Here is a 14,007-nt window from a genome sequence, read left to right as displayed (position 1 = left end):
ACCTCACGAGGCAAGTCCTATCGTCATCCACACTGACAGATGAAGACAGAAAAGATACAGAGAGGCCATGAGCCAAGCACCAGCATGTGAGCCAATATATCCACAGCTGCTTTGAGCATGGCCACCCGGGTCAATGTTCAATTACCAGCCCTACCATGGGCTAACTGTGCCACCGTGGACAAGTTCCTTAATCTCTGAGCTTCAGCAACATGAGGGAGCTTTAGGTCACTTGAGCATGCTTCAAAGAGTGCCAACCTCAAGATAACGATCGTGCAAGCAGCTTCTAAATAGCTACTTAAGCCACCAAAGCATAACACAGACCACTGCTCATCTCAAAGGTCCCTTTTGGGTCTCAAGAGTCTATGATTTTATTAACAGCCGTATTCCCTTATTGGCTTCCCACTGTACAAAGGTGGGAAAGAGAGAGTAGCCAACTGTAGAACATTTTAGCAATTACGAAATGCAAAATTACTTCTCTGGTTTCTAAACCACATTCTCCAGGAAAACATTGCTGATGAGGTTCCCAGAGTGTCTGCATGATTGAGAATCTATGAATCCACTCTTGGGCATCTTTGAGGACAAAAGAAATCAGTGTGACATTTGTGTGGTGCCTTGACATTAAGTCTGCAGGCCCTTGCTGGTCGGTGAGTCATTTGGAGCCTTTAACATCGCTTAAGCTTTGAGTTCATTTTTTGTAATTATCTGAAGAGAATAAAAAGGGTTTTAGCTTTTTATTCAATGGGAATGTTTTTGCACTGTTGGTTTCGATGAATTATTTGTAAAAATTCATTTCTGTGAAGCTTCTGACCATTGTTTCAAAGTCATCTCTGGGCAAGAGTGCTTCATTAATTTTTTTCATGATAACCTGGCAAAAATTCCAGGTATCTTGTAAAACTGGCTGCTGCTACAAACACTTCTGTATTCTCTGATTCTTGTGTGTTATATGCCAACACACTACAGTTCAGTCATTCAAATTTTTAACTGGTTATGAACAACATGGAAAGGATATTTATCAACCTGCTTTCAAATACTCAAAGCAGTTTTCAGCAAACACAGAAAGTCTCTGATTGTGCCATTAAGAGAAAAAGAAACAAGGCACAGGACCCCAGTTTTTGAGCAGTTTTTAAAGGGAGCCAGGAAACTGTTATTAGGAGTCGGAAGAAACTGGCAAATCAGCTAAACCCAGTCTGTTGTGTTCATCTGACTGGGTGTCTTGCCAGCTGCAGGCAGGTATGGGAACAGGTCTGATGCCTCATTACACTTAGGAGAAGATTCCACTAGGTCTCCCTTGGCAAGCCAGTCTGAATCATAGTTCATATAGTTCTGTGTGCATTTATAAGACTGAAGCCATTAGGTCTCATTCCTGTGGTGGCCTGACCATATCTTTGTTCATCTAAGAAAGGGAGCAGTGCGAGGCCTGCTTCCTCAGCCCCCTTGCCTAGCCTACTTTCTGTGATAGTAGCTGACAATGTAATACTCATTCAGTGGCTGATTATAATTAAAAATATCAGAATAATTAAAGTCCTCAGCTTGACAAGCAGAGCCATAACTTTGCCTTCAGACATTCCTCTCTAATTAGTTAATTAATCCTAATGCAAATTATAAGCAATAATTAGTCAGCCAAGCTTGACATAAAAGTCTGCTGACTTACAGCTGAAAGGCTTTCTGGTTGCTGCTTTGTAGTTTCTAAAGGTGCCTTTTGTCCACTCATGGTTTCTGCATGCATCCGACTCCGAACTTTCTGCCAACATACAGATACTCAAAGCAATCTGAGCTAGAGAATCCACAGCTATAAAAACCTGCATGGCTACAGGCACTGTTCAGTCTGACATAATAAATTGCAGGCTCTGTATCCATATCGAATACCAATATGGAGCATATCTCATTCAGAGACAACATCAAAAAAAAATTGAGGAAGGTAATAGAGGAGGTGAGGACACTGTGATCTCAGGCACTGTCATGTGTGCTAGGCCACTCTGCTACTCTTCAGCATGTACTAACAAGTTGAGTCATAGCAAGCATACCGGATATTTGATATGTATAACAGAAAAGTTAGTACTTGATCTAGATTTCTGGCGTATTCAAATAGTTCTGGATTCTGGTGAGATAATTTCAGTTATCTACTGGTAAATTCTGAGCTGACTATTATTTCCATTTATAACTGATACTAGTGAACAAAATATTCTCTAAAATCCGCAGAGGTATTGGAGCTAGGTCTTACAGAACACCAAGTCAGTAGTTGTTGGAAACTTCAAACCATGACCTACTCTACCACCTGTCATATAGACTGTCCAGGAGCCAAGAAACCAAACTTTAAAAAGCTTGTGCTGGGGTACCAACAAATAAAAGAAGAAATCAACATGAAAACATACTCTTCGCATGCTATCTTTGGCCATAATAGATCTCATATTTTAGTATGTTGATTTAAACTGAATCCTTCCCTCTTGTCATGTGAGCGTTTCCCTTTGGACTTGGGGTTTGTTTTAGGACTTGCATTGGCTAAAGGATAAAAAGAAGGCGCTGGAGGCCTCAGGTTGCCTTGTATATCTCCCCTTGCTCCCTTGAAATTCTGTCTCCTTGAGGCGATAAGTGGACAGCAGAATCTGAGATGGTACAGAGAACATGGGAGAGGTCAAGTAGATGACTGGAAACATCAGTTGATTATAGGCGCAGCCAAACCAATCATGACTATAACATTAAACCAACCAATCTATACATTTGTGAAATAAATTTTATTAAAGCATGTTTTCCAATGCAGTAACTATGTGATGCAAACATTAACAGGACAGCTTTCTCTGGCTTTTACCACATCTATAGCAGTCTCCAGGAAGAGTATACCAATTAGTTGCTCAGTGCAAAAGTGACAGTTAAGAAAACATATGTATAAGTAACATTAAACAAAAATAACATGTTAAAATAGGAATATATATTATATATATATCCGTATGTGCATGCTATAACATGCACATGAAAAAAGTGAAAAAAGAGGCCATGAATTTGAAGAATGGGGAAAGGGTCTATAGGAGAGTTTAGAGGAAGAAAAGAGGAAGGAGCAATATTGTAATTATATTATAATCACAAGAATAAAATAAAAATTTCAATATTAATAAGATCATAAATATGTTGTTTAACTCCTGCTCATCAGAAGGTAAAAGGATATTAGAGTATTTTCTTACTGTGGGTATCCCTCCTGAAACATCTCAAATTTCTCCACATTCGCATTAAATATTGTTCCAACAGTTCTCAGACTAAGTAAGAATTTCCTTAATATGACACCAATGTACTCTCCATTACCAGTTTCACCACAGCTTTCTCCACCATTAACTGCCTCTTAAAGTGACAGATACAGTCTTCTTCTTCAAACTCCTTTTATTCCCAAGCAACTGTAAGCTGGCTCTCACCTCTACCATGTTACTATTTCGGACTGGCTCTAACTGACTTCGTAATTGCCAGATGTATCCAGATGTGCCAAAGATGTATCCCTTCCCCCCCCCCCGATATTCTATCCTGGAGTTTGTGTACAAATTTTACTCAAACAGAATATATGTACATATTCTACAACACACTTTGCCTCTCTCAATTAATGGTGAACACTTGAAACATTTCCAGATCTTAACTATTATGAATATGGTTGTTATTAACACGCAAACATGCCTTTGACATCACATATAAACACATTTTTCTTCCATTTGTCATAGACACTGTTTCCAACACTTGAGTGCCAAAATCCTTGCTATCTTCTTTATGAGGTCAGATATTGGTCTCCCTCTTACCGTCTCATCGTTTTGACCACACTGAAGCTTTTACACATTACACATTAAGGAAAACTTTGCTCCTCATAAAATAATTCAGTATTCCTATGAATCTTCTTTCTCAGTTTATACTGTTGCATCCTCCATCTGTGTTATAACCCACATTTGTTTTCACCTTTCACCTGTATCACTTAAATTACCTTTCGATTTTATTGTTTCTTTGGTAGAGTAGCACAAAGTTCTTTGCTATTTGGTTTCTGATAACTGTTTCAACACATCTGGAGGAAAAGACTGATTCCCTATCAAAAAGTTGCCTTCTCTAATCTGGACACATATGTCTACATTTCCAAACATTCTTAGTACTAATGAAGCATACAACAGAATAATAGGAAATGAAGAGTGGGCAGAAGGGATGCTTGGCATTTTAAACTTAATGTACTCTTGAATCTCCTATACGCCATCTTTTGCTGTTGCTGTTTTGTCTTTTTTCTTCTTACTGAGAATCCTAGGAAGTTAACACTGAAAACAGTGCCCAAATATTGAAGGAGGCTAGATACATAAATCAGTAACTAATAGATATATACTTGATATATATATATGCTCTTGATATATAGGAGAAACCTAGTTTCATAGTATTAGGTCACAAAGATCTGTTATGTATGTAAACATGTTTTTGTTTTGATTCCAGGTGTAAGATATGGGACTGATTCAGATTGTCCACAGCAGCAAACCCTTTGCCTGGTGTCGGCTCTAAGAGTGGCCCTTCACCAGCTGCAGATAGTTTAAATCTGAAGATTCTGGAGAGGGAAGAAATGCCTGGGCTCAGAGAGAAAAAGAGGGCTCCGAGAATGAAGAAGGCTGTTGGTGCTCCCCCACGCTGCTCTTGATTGCTGTTGATGCAGTTAGATGAGAAGTAATTGGAGATACCCTGAAACGAGCATTGGACTTGACATAAGGAACCTGACAACCCTAACCAGCAGGAAGCAGCTAAAGAAAACTATGGCCCTTCTTCCCACCAGGCTCCTTTCCTTCCTACCAGGTGCTGGAGTGTTGGAAGGGATTGGAGTGGAGAAGGAAGAGACATAAGGAACCAAAATAAAATAGTATGCAAAGTAACACTAACAAAGATCCATGGCAGTGGTTAGCCTTTTACGGCAAGTCTGTAAACTGGCAGCTTGAAATGGAATGCTGTAGTAACAAATATCTTAAACACACAAAATGTATGGCATCAAATATATATGGCATCCTGTTGCACTGAAGCAATGAAAAATAAGGTTGTCACTTGAAATACACGAGAATGAGCCTATGTGTTCAGCTGGAAATTCTTAAGGAGGTGGTTGTTCAGTACCAGGGTGTGTTTGATACTGTTGACCGTACATGAAAACATAACTTTAAAATTAGATTAAGTCATGAGAAAAGCGATTCATTATCCAAAATACAATAGAAGGGAGAAAGAAATTCTAGATGGTAAAACACTGAGAGAAAACAGTTTATAGACCCCAGGAAAACAAGAAGAAAAAGACTGATGCTTTTTTTTTCTTTCTTTTTTTTTTTTTTTTTTTTTTTTTTGATAAACTAAAAGGCCATTAATATCCAGCTTTGGGCAACAGGTTGGTCTTTTAAGTAAAGCTAAATACCTTTTATGGCAGGTACCTTTAGGTTGAGAGGTAATAGACACATGATGTAGGGAAGCAAGAAAATAAGTCATATTTGAGGTTGATGTTCAGGAAAGAATATTAAGTAATATTGATGGTACCTTGAATTGGTCAGACAAAAACAAATCAGAAATCTCTTAAGTTTTGTGGATGAATTCTTTTTTAAAACCCTATTATGCAGCTATTAGGAGCCCCTAGCTACTCAATTTTGAAACAACTCCATGTTCTCCATGCCTTTAAAGGAGAAGAACATAATTTCTAAATATATACATTCCCAAAAAGAAAAGACTTCCTATTATGTATTTTAGAGCATAGATTAATGATAATAAACAAGGTCAAACTTCTCTGGAGACAAGAACCATGGAAGGAAATGGCAAAAAGTTCCAATCAGAGATTAAAACCCAAAGATCTCATCAAACTACTTCTGTGGTTAAAAGAAGTCTCCACTGATCATCTGTGCACACGAGTTTTAGGGCTATCATGCACTGATAGCTATTGCATTATGCAACATCCTAAACTGGAGTTCAGGTTGCTATACTGCTCTTCTTAGTTCCAGCAAAGGACCAAAGTGTTTAATTTCTTAGATGTTTTCAGTAATGAATATTGTTCAGTGTTTTTTGATCATTGTTTCAGCTAGAGTTGCTCAAACTGTATCCAATGCTGTGCTGCTTTCTAAGTGATATCCAGATCCCTAAACTGGTCAGCCTAGCTCCTTATCTTGCCTTGGTACAGTTCTGAAGAGCATCCAGTCTCATTGTGAACTTGTATGAACATTTTCTTGAGACTGCTTCCTCTCCTCCTCTCCTTCAATCACTCTTTGCTTGGCAATCTCTGCTGCAGTCTTGCTTCCTAGTAAATGAGACTTTGGCAGGCACTACATTCTCAGCAAGTTGTTCGTGTCTTTACAGTTTATATTAAGTGGAGGTGGGGTGGGGATACCTTTCCCTTCTTGTTTAAAGATCGTAGTGTCTTGTCTGGCTGCCACCAGGAGGTCTGGAATGTGATGGCATATGTGGTGATTGAAAGGACTTTGGCTACAGTAATTGGAATACCTGTTGACTGTGGGGAAAGATGTGATAGAGAATACCAGTATTCACCTTTATCTTTTTTTCTACTGTAGAGCAGTAAGGGTCCCCAAACAAATTTTTTCAAGTTCAGTATATCTTGAGAAAAGGGTTTGATGTTACTAAAATGTTTTATTCTAAACTGTACTTTAAAATATTCTAAAATATTCTCAAAGAATGCTTTAAGAGCCATTTATTCCATTGTTTCATTGGTCCACTCTGAATGTCGTCACTGCTGCCGCTGAAGAAAAGGTAAGGGCTGAGTAATGGATGAGATAGGGAAAGAGAAATCTGTACCTTTCCATTTCAAAGAGTGCCTCTAACCATGTAAATGACAGCTCCTCCACATAAAACGAAAATGTGCCTCTTATATCTATAGAGCTACATTGATCAACAAATCGCATATATAAGTTGCCAAAAAATAATAATAATAGAAGATCCATTATGAATCTTTGTAAAACCTTATGGTATTTCCATGAGTACAAACCCAGTTCTTTAAAAAAAAGAAAAAGAAAGAAAGAAAGCAAAAGAAAGGAAGAAAAAAAGAACAGATAGCAACTGCCCCTTTAAGGGTTCCTGCTTCCTGCTTCCCCCTTTCCCTCCAGCATGCAGTTATTCTTATCATCCTCCTCATCCAACAGTATTTATTAAATGACCACATTTGCATGGCACCGTACCTGTGATTTTCCATTTCTCTCCAAGGAAGATTTCCTGGTTTAGAAGTTTTATTGGCTGCTTCTTTGAAAATGTCATAAGAGGGTTTTGACTGTAATTCCCTTTCTCCTAGCTCTTATTTAATAGGTACCAATGCCTATCTTTTGCCTGGGGTCTTGGGTTAGGGAATGGAAGATTCATTAACCATGGTGAGTTATGGATTTCAATGCCCTGGCTACTTCATTTCTCATATCCAAGTAGATCATTTCCTCCCTAGTCCTTCCAAGCCCAAGGAAGCATATATTGTAAGTAGCCTTAATCTGCTTCATTAGAACAATTTTTTTAACATTATAAGATTGATACCACCAACATTACCATATTACTTCTGGTGACATGCGTGGCAGAATAATAATGCATTCATACTAGCTGACAGTAGTGCAGTGATTGTAGTTGGAGTACTAAAGTAAAACCATATAATTTTAGAGCTTGGAGATATTAAAATTAATCTCATTTTCAGATACAGAAACCCATATCTAAGGATGTGAAATCCTTTGCCTAAGTTTACACACTATGACTAGTGTCTGACTCCAGTGATTAACATTCATAAGCTAATATGTTCTGCTACCACAGCACTTCAAATAAGGCAGAATGATAATGATGGCAAGGAAGGATCTCATAGTTTCAGACCCAGGGAAAAAATAGCAGAGTCTCCCAAGGTTATAACATACAGGGATATAATGTGCTACTAAAGACCAGATATGTAGGTAGTCCAAATTGGACACATCAACTGCACCATTGTCTCTTGTGTTTCCCTTCTCTGTTTCCGGGAAGAGTGTTTTTAGGACTTAAAAAAGTTCTGAAGTAATAACACAAGATTCCTCCCCTATAAAAACAGTTCTGTCTTCTCCTGTGAAAGAAGCATCTCACCAATTCCCATACTAATCTCCATCTTTCAAGGCCAGCTAAACTCTTCAGACAAAGTACACTACCCCCTCAAAAAATGGTTACTAAGACTCCTCTTCAGAATTAGCTATAAGAAAGATTGTAAGTAGATTATTTATTTCTTACTCTGTCCCTAAGTCATTGTTTCACAACTAGGATGATTTTGTTTTCTCTTTGGCAAATTTAGTAAGACTGGAGTCATTTTTTTATCATTTCAACCTAAGGAGTTCTTCTGTCTTGTGACTTAATAGCATAAAAGTACAGCAGTATTCTATAGTTCACAGGGCAGCCCCCGTAAAAACAAAGGCCCCTGTCTAAATATTCATATGCAAAGACTGAAGAAGCTGCTTTGGAGTGCTTCCTTCTCTTCTCATAGCCTTTCACATTATGAACCTACATGTCAACATTTTATCTATCTCTTATGTCAATAAAGGACTTTAGAAAACTATACGAAAAAGATCCCACAGCAGCTGTGGGTACCAACTCAGGACTCCAAAAACAAGTGAAGGCATGATTGTAGAGAGGAGACAAGTTGGGAGTAAGAAGGGAGCATAAGAGTTGGGAGATAAATAAAAGGGGATAATGGGCAGTGAACATGATGTATGAAACTTGACTAAAATTAAAAATACTGATGATTTAAATATACATGTTAAATATATAATGGAGCCATAGTAAGAAAATCAGCATGATGATAACACAAAGATAGACAGGTAGAACAATAGAATAAAATAGAGACCCCAAAATAAATCCACATAGATATCACCATCTAATTTTTAACATGGGTGTACAAAATATACCCTGGAGGATAAGCAGCCTCTACCCAATGAATGCTACTCTGAAAATTCAATATCCACCTGTTGAATAGTGAGACTCATCCCTTTTCTCTCACCCTGAACACAAATAACTTCAAGATGGATTAAAAACCAATGACTAGGGCTGGAGAGATGGCTCAGAGGTTAGGAGCACTGGCCGCTTCTCCAGGGGTCCTGAGTTCAATTCCCAGCAACCACATGGTGGCTCACAACCATCTATAATGAGATCTAGTGCCCTCTTCTGGTGTACAGGTGTACATGCAGATACAACATTGTATACATAATAAATAAAGTTTTAAAAAATATATATATATAAAAACCACTGACTGTTCCAACTTGAGACCCACCCCATGGAAGAGAGCCAATCCCTGACACTATAAATGATACTCTGCTTTGCTTGCAGACAGAAGCCTAGCATAAATATCTTCTGAGAGGTTCACCCAGTGGCTGATGGACACAGATGCAGAGACCCACAGCCAAGCAATGGGGCAAACTCTGGAAGTTTCGTGGAACAGTGGGAGGAAGGACTGAGGGAGCCAGAGCTGAAGGTGTCAAAGACACAACAAGAAGACTTACAAAGTCAACTAACTTGGGCCCATGGGGGCTCACAGAGACTGAACCACTAACCAAAGAACGAAACTAAACTGGACATCAACACCCTACACAGATGTAGTGGTTGTCATCATGCAGGTCCCCTAACAATTGGAATAGGGACTGTCTTTGCCTTTGCCTTTGTCTTTGTCTTTGTCTTTGTCTTTGTCTTTGCCTTTGATCTCTTTCCCCTAGCTGGGCTTCCTTTTCTGGCCTCCGTGGGAGAAGATGTGCTTAGTCCTGCTGTGACTTGATGTGCCAAGGTTAGTTGTTACCCTCAACAGGGCTCCCCTTTTCTGAGGAGATACCCCTCTGAGGAAGGGCTGTAATCAGGATTTAAAGTGACTGAATAAATAAATTCAAGAAAAAAAAAAACATAATGTAAGAATTGAAACATTTCCTGATAGAATACATATGTAAAACATTCTAAGCTATAAGCACAAGTGAGGTTTTGGTTTCTTTAACATTTTTTGCTTTGATTTTGTTTTGTTTGATTTAGGAAATCTTAAGAATTGACAATGGGATTTCATTAAAACCTTTTTTAATGCATAGCTAAGGAATCATTTACTAGTGTTAAGAGCATCAGAATGTAAAGCCTACAGAGAAGGATAAAATCATGCCAGTCGTGCGACTGGTGGAAATAACACCTAGAATATATGAAGAAGTATAAAATTCCACATTAAAAGCAAACAACTGTTTAATAAATGCTCTAAATAAGTGGAGTTCTCAAAAAATTAAATGACTGATATATATTTGAAGAAGAATTCAATATCCTTAGCCAAATTACAACTTCTCTGTGATTCCCTCTCATTCCAATTAGAATGGTTAATATTGAGAAAATAATGACACAAACACTGCTGAGGATATGGGGAAACAGGAACTTTTATTAATTTGTAAATGTGTGTAACTGCTATATAAAGTCAGTGTGTGTGGAAGTTACTCAAAAAACTCAAACTAGGACTACAGTGAATCCCACGTATACCAGTCTTGAATATATAACTCAGAAATTCTAAGTCAACACACACTTGGACATTTGTGCTATTGCTGTACTGTTCACAGTGTCTAGGAAATCGAACCAGTTGGGATTTCATGAACAAATGGATGGATAAATGCAGTGTGTGTTCATAGTGGGGATGTTTCAGCCATAAGGAAAGTAAATAACGATATTTGTAGGAAAAGAATTAATTAGAGAGCATTATATTTAATAAGCCAGATTCAAAAAGGAAAATACCACATTTCCTATCATATCTGGGCTCTAGACTTAACAGAGAGAGAGTAAGAGTCTTGAATTCATTGCCACAGGATACAACTTCCTAAACAGAACAACAGCTCAGGCTCTAAGATCAACATTCAAAAAATGGGATCCAATGAAACTGAAAAGTTTCTGTAAAGCAAAAGACATGGTCAACAGAACAAAATGACAGCCTACAGACTGAGAAGAGAGTGAACAGGGTGGGAGCCTTAAAAAAATTAAACAAACAATATTCTACAGTGAACATTAGTATGAATTTCTTGGTACGTTAAATGTATTGAACGCCTTTTTATTTGCAGTATTTTTAACAGGTTTAAGGTCACCATACCCTAAGGAATACCTGTACCTCATAAAATTCTAACATTCAAAACATATGAAGAACTCCCAGAAGTCAATAATAAGGAAATCTAAATAATTCAATTTGAAAATTGCCAAAGGACGTGAGTAGACATCTGTCCAAAGAAAACACACAAATCACAGATAGGTGTATGGAAAAAGTTCAGTATTGCCAACCATCAGGAAAATGCAAATCAAAACTGTGGAATGAGTCCTTGAACTTGTTAAGAATGGTATTATAACAACCAAAGATCACACGTGCTGATGAGAATGTGGAGAGACCCCTCGTTTGCCATTCTGAATAATGAAAACTCATACATACACAATGTAAACACTATAGAGGCTTTTCATAAAAATGCAAAAGTCACTACCAGGTAATCCAGAAATCCCATTTCTGAAGTTTTTTATCTAAAGTAACTGAAATCAGGATTTCAAATATTTATGTCCCCTTATATATCACAACATCATCCAGGGTTGCAAAGACATAAAAAAAAGAAAAAAACCTAAATGTCCATCAAAGATTGGTCTAAAAGTTGTGATACACACACACACACACACACACACACAAAGAGAGAGAGAGAAAGGAGAGAGAGCGATTATATAGTTGTAAAGAAGAGAATCCTGTCATTTACGATATGGCCTGACTTGAATGACGTTATATTCAATGAAGAAAGCACATAAAAAATATATATGATATCATTTATATGAGTAATCTAAAATAGCCCAACTTGTCGAAGGAGACAATAGAATAGTAATATCCAGAAAACAGGCCAGAATGGGGAGATGATAGCCAAAGGATACAATGTTTGAATTATGAGAGATAAGGGAATTCTTAAGATTTACTGTATAGGAGAGTGCCTAAACCTAAAAATACTGCAATGTGTGCTTAAAATTGTCTAAGAAGGTAAATCTATGTAAAATGTTCTTCACACACACACACATATGAATGAAGATTACCCAATTAAAAGAAACTGTAGATGTCCTGGGTAGCAGGTATCTGGCCCAAAGGTTGTACATATTTATTTGTTTATTTGGTATTGTGTGTGTTTATTTATATGAGAATGCTGCATATATCTAATGCAAACAGCTACATGGGTTTGTACCTAAGTATTCAGTCATAAAACCATTACTACCTTTAAAGCCACAGGAATATCCATCATACCCCTATGTTTATTCATGTCCTCTTTATTATTGTTACTATCAAATTAATTCCCCCCTCTGTGTGTATACATACTCTGGGCTTAGCAAAAAAAAGGGGGGGGGGCAACATTTCCTGTAAAGAAAATTAAGACTCTTACACTCACTTGTAAATACTCTAGCCACCCAATACTGAAAAGAAATATGCATGTAAGTATAGTCTCTAAATTGTTAAGAAATGCTTGTGTCACATTACCAAAAACATAGAAAACTTCAACTTCCATCCTTCATGGGCCTTTCCCTTTTATGGGTGTTCACGGACAATTTAGATCTGGAAGTTTTAACCATTTAACTTCCTGAGAAAGGAAATTGAAATGACAAAAGCAAATGTGTTCCCAACTCACGTATGGAAGTAGTTATTTCAGGTTAATTATTATCAAGAACTGTGCAAGACCAAGAATGAGATTAAACATTAGCCTGTGAGATATTTAACAGTGGGGTTCTACAATAAAACCAGAATATTATTCTTTCTAGGTTCTTTCCTAAGTGGTCCCAAACTACACATGTGAATGAAGCTAATGCCTAAATAATTAAATGATAATGTCATTATTATTCAATGTAGAAATACACTTGAGAATCAAACTGAATCAGTTTTTCCCCCTTGTGGCACAATAACAATTCCTGTTCAACATTACTTAATATATTTCTTGGTTAAGAGAAAAATCCATCTGTACACTCATTGGCTTATGTAAAAGAGTGCTCTGCCTGTTCAAATGAAGGAAAGATCCAAAGAGGGGAAAACACCATAGCCCTAGCTAATGAATGGGTGGGAACTAAGCTGAAAACACTCCCGCTGTAGTTTTGTCCTAAGATGCTTTATGGTTCCCACTTCATGAGCTATGTCCTCCACCTGTTAGTCACCTGTGTTCCCATCCTCATAGCACTTCACCCTCTAAGGCTCATCAGGTCAGCACCATGGTCAATGTGTCACTACCTTTCCGAGAAGTGCTTCTATTTTTCATTCAGCCTCCATCGGGTACTGAAATGTTCACACCCTTTGAACGTTCATCCAGCTCTCACCAAATGCGGCGCTTAGTTTTAGAAATACTTCCTATGCTAAGTTATTTCATCTTCACAAGGCTAGGATAGAGGGCTTAGTAAATTCTACTTGACAAATGAAGAAGCTGAGTCTTGGAGGGAGTACATAACCATTGTAAAGTGAGCTGAGACGGTACTGCCTGTTTGTATCTCAGCAGCAGAATCGTTGCCTTATGGCTTATCCATCGGATTTACAAGTTACCGTTTGATTGTGAAAATTCCTTCTTCTCTTCTCTTCTCTCCTCTCCTCTCCTCCCCTCCTTTTCTCTCCCCTCCCCTCCTGTCTTCTCCTCTCCTGTCCTCTCCTCCTCTCTTCTCCTCTCTTCTCCTCTCCTCTCCTCTCTTCCCCCTTTCTATTATCCCTCCTTCCTTTCTATTGACAGGCTCACTTATATATATTTCAGTCTGGCCTTGAACTCACAATCTTACTTCAGCCTTCAAAGAATGCTATAATCATAGGTTATGAGCCCCATCATATCCACTGGTTGTACAATTTATTTTATTGTGTTTTTTTGGGTTTTTGTTTTGTTTTGTTTTGTTTTGTTTTGTTTTTTCTGAGACAGGGTTTCTCTATGTAGCCCTGCTGTCCTGTACTTGCTTTGTAGACCAGGCTGACCTTGACTTTACAAAGATCCACATACCTCTGCCTCCCCACGTGCTGGAATTACAGGCATGCGTTACCACACGTGGCTGGTTGTATAATCTATAAATGTC

Source organism: Meriones unguiculatus, chromosome 16, assembly GCF_030254825.1.
Source record: "Meriones unguiculatus strain TT.TT164.6M chromosome 16, Bangor_MerUng_6.1, whole genome shotgun sequence".
NCBI lineage: Eukaryota > Metazoa > Chordata > Mammalia > Rodentia > Muridae > Meriones > Meriones unguiculatus.
This window is presented reverse-complemented; position numbering follows the sequence as displayed.